The sequence below is a fragment of the Peromyscus maniculatus genome, chromosome 6, assembly GCF_049852395.1.
Source record: "Peromyscus maniculatus bairdii isolate BWxNUB_F1_BW_parent chromosome 6, HU_Pman_BW_mat_3.1, whole genome shotgun sequence".
In the NCBI taxonomy this organism is placed as follows: Eukaryota; Metazoa; Chordata; class Mammalia; order Rodentia; family Cricetidae; genus Peromyscus; species Peromyscus maniculatus.
The window spans coordinates 51,487,866-51,497,689 of NC_134857.1; the positions used below are offsets into that span (position 1 = coordinate 51,487,866).

Below are 9,824 nucleotides of genomic sequence, written 5' to 3' on the forward strand. Positions count from 1 at the left end.
GCACAAATCAAAACTGACAATGCTCCATCATATGTCTCTGTTAAAATGAAACAGTTTTTTGCTTATTACAATATAAAGCATATTACAGGTATACCACATAATCCTACAGGTCAAGCAGTTATAGAAAGGTCAAACAGAACTCTAAAGGATATGCTAAATAAACAGAAAGGAGTAACAAAAACCCCCAGAAATAGACTGCATAATGCTCTATTAACTTTGAATTTTCTGAATGCCAATGAGAAAGGAACAACAGCTGCAGAGAGACATTGGGTAATAGAAAAAACTACAGAATTAAATCAGCCTATATACTTTAAGGATGTGCTGACCTCAGAATGGAAGCCAGGGTATGTATTACGTTGGGGACGAGGTTTTGCTTTTGTTTCTACAGGAGAAGATAAGCTGTGGATACCATCAAAATTGATAAAGGTTCGATTTGAACAAGAAAAAACCTCTTAATTAGAGGAGGTGATAGTTCATCAATCAGCATGAACATCCAATTTAAACTAACTTGTACCTATAACACATGTCTTTTCATTTAATCAGATAATAACTTGCCAAAAAGGAACATCCCCAAAATTAGTCTTGGGGGAAGGTTTTTGTTTTTGTCTTTTAGGAGAATGAAGGTTAAGGAATCTGAAGGACACAAGACAAATGAGACAACTGAAGAAAAGGGACAAATCATCTATCCCAGGAAACAGAGTATATGGGAGTATATGGCATATGGGTATATATTATCTAAAAAATTTTATGTCTTCTTAAATGTTTGTTTCTGCTTTTCTCTAAAGATTTAACACTATTGGTTTTCTAATAGTCCCAGTTCAATTAAAATTTAAAGCTGACTTTGGAGTTGGAGAATGGCTCTCTCCTTCTTTAAACTCAAGCATGTTGTTAAAATGAAAATACAAACTCCCTGTATCATGACAGAATAAAAGAGCCATTTTCTGCTATGGGACAGGACAAAAGCCAAATTAATTAAGGGACTATTCTATTACTAATCTCAACTCTTTGATTCTATTCTGATTCTTTAAACCTTTCTTAAAGTATAAATTTTATATCAAAATTTACAAGATTAATAGATACATATACATTTTAAACTTTGTTAAGATAGGAATGGTCATATAGAGTACTAACTAATTCTAGAAAAAAGGCTTCAATTAGCTGCATATATATGTCTTTGTGTTCGAGTCTCTTATCAGTTTTCTGCAGGAAATCACGGCCAGGCCTAACATCAACTGAAGTCTCCAGGAAGAAGATGGGGCCCCACAACAACAACAACAACAACAAACACAACAAACACAACAACAACAATTCCACATGGACAATAATAATATCACTGAACTGACAAACATCATCTACAGATCAGCTTTGAACTACAAGGTGCTCAGAGCAATTTTGAGATGACTAGCTGAGATGATCCAGTCTCAAAGACTACTTGAATAAGGACTTGAGATAAACCCTGAACTTTGGCTTTATACATAGACTGGATAATAATGAAGGATATAGTTATCTTTCCTAGAATTTGACAATTAACCTAAAAAATTTTCTTTCAGGATAAAGATAACTTCGCCCATACCCAGCAGGAAGCAATTTTAAGAATGACGCCCACATTCCCAAAGAGGTGGTGTGGGGCGGGTGGTTTTTTGGTTCTTTTAATGGGTTTTGGGTCTGGGATAATTTTCATTGTTTAGGGGGGTTGGTTACAAGTTGTTGTCAAGGGTTAGGAAAAAGGCTAAGCAAAGGAGATTAGATTTAAGGTTCTTGTTTAAAAAAAAAAAAAAAAAAAAAAAAAAAAAGAAAGAAAAGAAAAAGACAATTACTAGTTTTAAATACTTTACATTATTACCAACTCTTAGGATATAAAGAAATGAAAGTTAGTAGTTAGACATTACAATAGAAATTGTAGTCATATTAGATATGTTTTAAAAATTGAGCAGATATATTTTAGACAGGTCATCTTCAAACCCTTCAGAGATCTACAGAATATGGCATTTAAAATGTTTTAATAACTTAGAAATTTTTCTTTTTTGAGACATGTCAGCTCCTGGCAGTACCAATCTACTTCAGAGAAAATATGGGCATTGAAGAAACTGCATATGGAGTTAATTTTCATTGTGGCAAAAGTTAGCCACTGGACAACAAAGTATCCTCGTATCAACAGGACAAAATGGACAGACAGAACACGAAACAAAGGACTACCAATTCCTGCCAAAACAAGTGTGGTTATGGCTTTATCAAAAGGCATCTTCTGAGGCCAGGACAATATGGCACCATCCCTGAAGTCGCCTTCACAATCTGGAAAAGGTACAGTACCCTTTTCTTAGAAGGCAGCTGAACAGGCAGTGGGCCGATGGCTTCTGTTGTGCAATGGAACAGCAACTGAAAGCTCACGCCTCTCAATAGTAGACTGGCATTTAATAGAGGGATGTGGAGAAGGGCATGCTTAGATGAAGCCATATATACACAGCCAAGAAGAATGGACAGCTGAATTCAAAAAACCATCAACAATTTCCAGAATTTAAAATCCTGAATCATGACATGACACTAGTGGAATTCAGGTGTTTCTGGTACATGGACTGCTCTCACCCAATGTGAGGTTGAACTGTTGACCTTGTGTACAACCTACTTCACAAATGAGTCTGTCAGATACGATAAGCCTATAGGCTGAAGATGATGCCCCAAAACTGTGGAGAAACCTCAGGTGACTGTCCAGGCAGCTGGCTGTTTCTGTCGACTCACAAAATTTTTGGAAGTTGCTTTTGTGCACTTCCTGTTTTTATTTTTGTTAGCTAATATTATTTCCTTCTTGGGTCTCTGAGGGAGTTGAAGATTAGTTAGTTATAGTTGAAGATTAATTAGGATAGAAAGTGAATTAGATACATTTTGGACTTACTAAAATAGGATAGATAAGGGAATTATTTTCTCTGATTTGTCAAATACAAATGGACTAGACATCGTTTAGGTATTTGTTACTTGTATATATTGTATATAGTTATTGTACTTTTGTATATAGTTTTTCTTTTGTTAGCTATAACCTTTTGCCTTTTTTCTTTTTATTAAAATAGAAAAGGGGAAATGTGGTGAAATTTTATTTGTACTGAAATGTTATTTTAATTTTATGTTAATAAATAAAGTTGCCCTGGGGTCAGAGCTATTAGAGCCATAGTAAGAGCGTGGTGGTTAGAAGAGCTAGGTAGATTTCTGTGTGTTCAGGGATACAGCCAGTATTGGAGACATACGCCTTTAAGACCTGGAGGGCGGTACTTACAGGCAGTGATGAGGCAGTCATGTGGTTGGGTTTACAACCAATGAGAAGGCAGAACAGAAAGATTATTTAAACAGGGACACAGGAAGTACCTCCCTCTCTCGGGGAAGCTAGGAGCACTGCAGGAGGTAAGATTTTATCTCTGAGCTCTGACCTCTCGGCTTTTCTCTTTTACCTTGGCTCTGTGTTTCTTATTTTAATAATACGATTGGTTACATCTACATTGAATGTTGAAAAATATTATGGAGTGAGGGGGGAGGGCAGGAGAGAGAGAGAGAGGGAGAGAGAGAGAGGGAGAGAGAGAGACAGAGAAGGAGGAGGAGGAGGAAGGGAGAGATAGGAGGGAGAGAGAGAGAGAGAGAGAGAGAGAGAGAGAGAGAGAGAGAGAGAGAGAGAGAGAGAGAAAGAGAGAGAGAAAAGAGGGAGAGACTGCTTGAGAAAGTTCTTTCCCAAACCCAGGACAGTTAGTAAGTTGGGAATGATAAACCTGACACATTTCCCTTTCAGAGACGACTCTTTAAAGTGAAACAAATAGTCACTGCAGCTCATCTTGACCTGTTTCCTTTATGTCTCTGGACTTCTTTGTTTAATGTGAAAGAAAAGAAAACTTTAAGGCTTGTGATTAATGACTGTGCTGTGTGAAGTCACACAGCATAATTTATGGGGAGCCTTACCTTTTGAGCACCTCAAGGCTTTTTTTTTTAATAAAGTAAAACCATGTAAACACTGAACTTGCTCTAAATCAAAGATACAGCATTCAGTTCTGTGTTAGAGCAGTATTACAAGTCTCCTCATCACCCAAATAGAAATTTTTATTTAATGAAAATTTCTACCCAAATATTTTTCTTGTCCATTACTTTCAGTTTTCATTTTTATCTTGTAATTTCCCCATTCTTATAATATTACACTTATATGGTCTTACCTTTCAAAGTCTGTCAAAACCTTATAATGGAACAAATACATTGAACCCATAGGCATAAAACTTTGATGGTAAGTGACTTTGTTCATTTTTCATTGCTGTTATTTGAAGTATTCACAAGCATACAAGGAGGAAATTATATACTATATGTTTTATATTAATATTATTTTATATTTATATTATGTATTTTATACTACTTAATGTATTCAAATATAAACATAATCTTATTTTTACATTTTGGATTTGGACATACTTTAAAAAGCATATTAATTTCATCTTTACATCCTCAAAATTATTCTGTGAAGAATGAAGGACAAGTATTTTTACAGACCAATTTACAGGTGAGGAGAACAATTCAATGGCTCATCAAATGTCCTTAAATATTAGTGGTAAGGGCAAAGTGAGGCCCGGGTGATTTGTTCCCATCCTTCCCATGGTGTGTGTCACATAACAGTGTGGCTCTAGAGCACTCTGAACATGTTACTGATTCAGGGTAAAAGTCTCTACTCATGTTGGTGGGGAAGTGCTATCCCTTTATGAATACATGATGCATGTTTCTATGTATGTATGTATGATCATCATCTACAATTTCTTTGTTTTGTAACACAAGCTACAAATCTTAGAAAAGTCTAAACTCCTGGTAACTGATGTTTATAAACAAAAAAAGAACACAATGTGATTAATCAGTTCTGGGAAGATGGAGCCTCGGCACCCAGCAAATGTCACCAACAATTCCGATGGTTAACAAGAAACATAGATTGCCAAAAATGTGTACAGATTGTTGAATAAAAATGTGGTGATATTTTATTTGTACTGAAATGTTATTTTAATTTTATGTTAATAAATAAAGTTGCCCTGGGGTCAGAGCTATTAGAGCCATAGTAAGAGCGTGGTGGTTAGAAGAGCTAGGTAGATTTCTGTGTGTTCAGGGATACAGCCAGTATTGGAGACATACGCCTTTAAGACCTGGAGGGCGGTACTTACAGGCAGTGATGAGGCAGTCATGTGGTTGGGTTTACAACCAGTGAGAAGGCAGAACAGAAAGATTATTTAAACAGGGACACAGGAAGTACCGCCCTCTCTCGGGGAAGTTAGGAGCACTGCAGGAGGTAAGATTTTATCTCTGAGCTCTGACCTCTCGGCTTTCTCTTTTACATTGGCTCTGTGTTTTTTATTTTAAAAAGGCGATTGGTTACATCTACAATACCCAATGAAACAAGGCTCAGTTTTCAAAGACGGCATCTTCAGCAGGTGTATAAAGAGAGGCAGGCAGACTTTTTGTCTATCTGTGCAGTTATTAAGACTGGAACAATGCTGTGGCAAATATGAGCGGATGAATGTAAAACCAGGTGATGTGGGACACACTAAAGAGATGCTCATTAAGTTCCTGGAGCCAAATAGCAGAACGATTGAGGTTTCCCAAGCGTTTGACCCATGGGTACATCCATGCAAATGTAGGTGAAAGTTATTGCCTGCTCTTGAGTTTGAAAGCCCTGGTGATTGGTTTAATAAATGCCCGCCTGTCTTTATCAAGTACTGTTTGAAAGTATGTCTAGTGAGGCATGTATATTGCTAATTACAGAGCATGGGTTCAATCAATCTTAACCAACATTTGTTTGTCTGCATAAAGTTTAAAAGTCCCTCCAGATGTTATACAAGGTGTCACTGTGTGTCACTCAGATTGGTGAGGAACTCACTATTTTGCCCACTGGACTCAAACTCACAGCAATCCTCCTGCCTCTGACTCTTACATGCTGGGATTACAAGTGTTAGTCACTATATCTGGCTCCAAGAAGTATTTCTAAAGACATGTGACTTGGGTAAAAGTCTTACCTGATGGTTCCAGGACAAATTTGTGTGTCAAAAGTGAGATTAGAGCCACTTCTGGAAGGCTGCTTTAACAAGGTTTAGAAGGTAATTCTGGGGACTACTTTAAGTGCGGCTCAGAACCAAGCTGCTGAGTCACACTGGCTGTAGAGAGCCTCACAATCCCCACACTTCCTTCCCTCTAAATGCTGTCCCAAATCTCTTGTTTCAGTCTCATTGGAAACAGATATCCCCTGTGTAATATCCTAAAGCCTCTGCATCTAGTCTGCTTAAATTTATTAATTTCTTGCATCTTTTCTTCACAGGTTCCCGCTTCCAGGCCATTAATCATTTTTACAATTCTCTGGAATCTCTCCATACTCAGTCAGTCATGGAGCCCAAAATAGACTCATTAGTGAGTGCTTGACCAGTGCCAAGTCTAATGAGATGACATTTTCATCTACACATGTGAGACTGATGATTATAAAATAAAAAGGGGGGACACAAAAAAAGTGCCATGGTGTCAGGACTTCAGGGAATGCCTGATGTGCAGTCTGACTCCTGGCTAAAAATAAACTTGCAAGCGGAAACTGTGTGAGAAGTGTGTGCATATACTCAAACTCTGATTCCAGATGACACTGGTTACCTGCCTGGCCCTGTCAACACACACACATACACACACACACACACACACACACACACACACACACACACACACACACACACACACACACAGCACCACCGCCACCACCAGCAGCAGCACAACAACACTATCACCATTGTCACAATGACCACTGCCTCTACTTCTTTATTCTCTTTTTTTGGGGTAATATGTTTTCTTCATTGAGAATTTTACACATGTATACAATGAAATATATCTATTTATATATTGTTTATATAGAGATCATATCTCCCTCCCTTCCCCTTTAACTTTCTCCACATCTCCTCCAGTGTGACCCCCTTCTAGCTTTGGGCCTTCTTTTGTAACCCACTAAGTCCAGCTAATGCTGCCCATATATGCAAGGGTATGGGCTAGTCATCCGCTAACACATCAGTGGCTTCATCCTCAAATGAGAATGATTCTCCCTTAACCCCAAACTACCAATTGTCAATAGTTTCTCAGTGTGGGCAGGGTTCTGGAGATCATTTACTCTGTCTATGCTGGGATTTTGGCTAGCTTGATCTTGACTAGGTCTCGTGCAGATAATCACAGCTACTGAGAGTTCATGAACACGATAGCCACGAGCAGAAGGCAATGTCTCACAGTACTCCTTGCCATCCTCTGGCTCTTACATTTTCCTCTGCTTCCTCTTCTGCTTCCCTGGGGAGGCTTGATACAGAGTTCTGTTTACATCTGAGTACTCAGTCTCTGCCTCTCATCACTGGCTGCCGTGTACCACAGAAAGAAGCAGCTCTTACCAAGGCTGGGAGCATACTAGATGTATGGGCATAAACATAAATATTTAGAATTCTCTTTGAGAACATTTAGAAAAAAATCAACAGTAGGTTCTACACTAGGGCTTATGAACTTCCCATAACATCTGGTGGGTACATGCCCAGAAGTGGATACAGCTGGGTCATATGCCAGCTCTATTTCTAGTTTATTGAGGAGCTTCCAAAGTGGCTGCACTAGTTTATACTAGTTTACACTCTCAGCCAGTGTATTGGAGGATGGCTTCTACCTTATAGTGTCAGCACTTGTTGTCGTTTGTATTCCTGACAACGAGCATCCTGATATGGGGGAGATGGAATCCTCAAATAGTTTTAATTAGCATTGCTCTGATGGGTAAGGATGTTGAATGCTTTTTAAAGTATTTCCTATTCATTTGTATTTCTTCTTTTGAGAATTTTCTCTTCAGTTCCACAGCCCACTTTAAAATTTGAATTGTTTATTTTCTTTCTTTGATTTTTTTTAAATAATTTTAATTTCCATCGGGGAAAAGAGATTTTTTTCATATCATGTAATCTGATCATGGTTTCCCCTTTCCAAACTCCTCCCAGATACTCCCCACCTTTCCAAGCCCTGACTCCCACCCCCAATCCACACCCTTGGTTTCTTTCTTATTATAAAATGGAACCCAAAACAAACAAACAAAAACAACAGCAAAAACCTAAGCAAAGTAAAACAAACCAACAGAAAAAAAAAGAGTCAAAGAAAAAGCACTTGAGATACACTGAAAAACACACTTTTAAATCACATGGAAATCCCATAAAAAACGAATGAGAATAAGACGAAGAAGAAGAAGAAGAAGAAGAAGAAGAAGAAGAAGAAGAAGAAGAAGAAGAAGAAGAAGAAGAAGAAGAAGAAGAAAGAAAAAGGCCCATATAAAGTTTATTTTGTGTTAACCATCTACTGCTGGGCATGGGGACTGATTTTAAGTGTGATTTGTATACTCAATGAGATTCTGGAGAAAACTAATTTTTCCATTACGAGTGGTTGTCTACTGGAGATAGTTTCTGGATAAGGGATGGGGATTTATGTCCACTTCCCCTCTCAGCTCTGGGACCTCAATCTGATTTAGACCTGTGCAGGTCCCGTGCATGCTGAATAACTTGTTAGATTTCAAATCATCACCAAGGAATGGAATCCAAATTCAGTCCCCAAACTCTAATGGTGCCGTCATTGTCTTCACCAGATGTGACAGTCTTGATTTCTTGGTGTCTTCCATCCCCAGTGGCTTTACTCTTTCTGCCTCCTCTTCCACAAAGTTACTTGAGCCCAGCGGCAAGAGATTTGATGGATACATTGCATTTAGGACTGAGTTTAGTTTCTTGAGTTCTTTATATATTCTAGACACCAATCCTCTGTGGGATGAGTATCTGGAAAATTTTTCTCCCATTGTGTACCATGTCTGTTCGCCTACTTTGCACTTCTCTTTGCTGTATGAAAGGTTTTTAGTGCCATGAAAATAAAAATCTGGATTTTGTTTGACAACAGAGAGACAACACCAGATATTTCAGAGAACCACTGTAATGCCACATGCAGAGGCTAAAGAAGACTATGTGACCTGAAACTTCAGAGAAGAATTTGTGGATGAAACAGAGGACTGCATCTGGTAAAGGGAATGGTTATAACATCGGATTTTGGGGACTGAATTCTGATTCCGTTCTCGTTGGTGACTTTAAATTTAACAAGTTACTTAGGTTCCTAGCTTAGATTCTCATTTGCGAAATGAGGCTTATGATGGTGTGCATATCTCCAGAATTTACAATGATAAAGTGAACCTTAATTCATTTCATATTTAAAAACCAATTTAAAAAGAGTTATTGATTGCGAAAGGGTAATTTATATCATTTTTCCCTCTTGTCATTGGGAGAGATTACAGATGAGAGTTCTCCAAGAAGTGTGCACATTTTGACCAAAATCATAGTTGGTCATCACTGCCACTGATCCACACCTGAAGCTCATGTAAATCACCTTAGTATACACGTTTGTCAGCTGGAGGAAGTCAAAGAAGTGTGTAACCATGAACAAGGAATTCGCTGCCCCAAGGTTCAGTGAGCTGCTTGTTCTCTCAGCAAAAAACAGCAATAACTGAGCCACATCTCCATTGAAGTCATTTAATTTCTACCAGAAACTAAATGCAAAGTAGAATATCCATGAGTATTTGAAATGCCAAGGTTGAAACAGTTCCCTTTTACTGAAAGAACACAGGTTCAATAATTTTACATATGAATATCTGTGAACAAGACACTTGCCCCTTCAACTCTACAGTGATTATCTTTCAAATTAGTAGGGCATGATCAGATCAGGTATTCATGAGTTGGCCAAAGGTGCTCTCAGCTAATATTGCCAATGTTTATTTTTAGGTCTTAACATTTTAAGTGGTATTTTCT

At 38.0% G+C, this 9,824-nt stretch overlaps 1 long non-coding RNA gene across 1 annotated transcript; it reads left to right on the forward strand.

Moving 5' to 3' along the window:
• Positions 1 to 4,169: 4,169 nt before the first annotated feature.
• Positions 4,170 to 6,577, forward strand: LOC143273738 (uncharacterized). The gene is made up of 2 exons (XR_013051929.1): positions 4,170 to 4,522; positions 6,314 to 6,577. It is a non-coding gene; the product is annotated as an uncharacterized LOC143273738 (long non-coding RNA).
• The last annotated feature ends 3,247 nt before the right edge of the window (positions 6,578 to 9,824 follow it).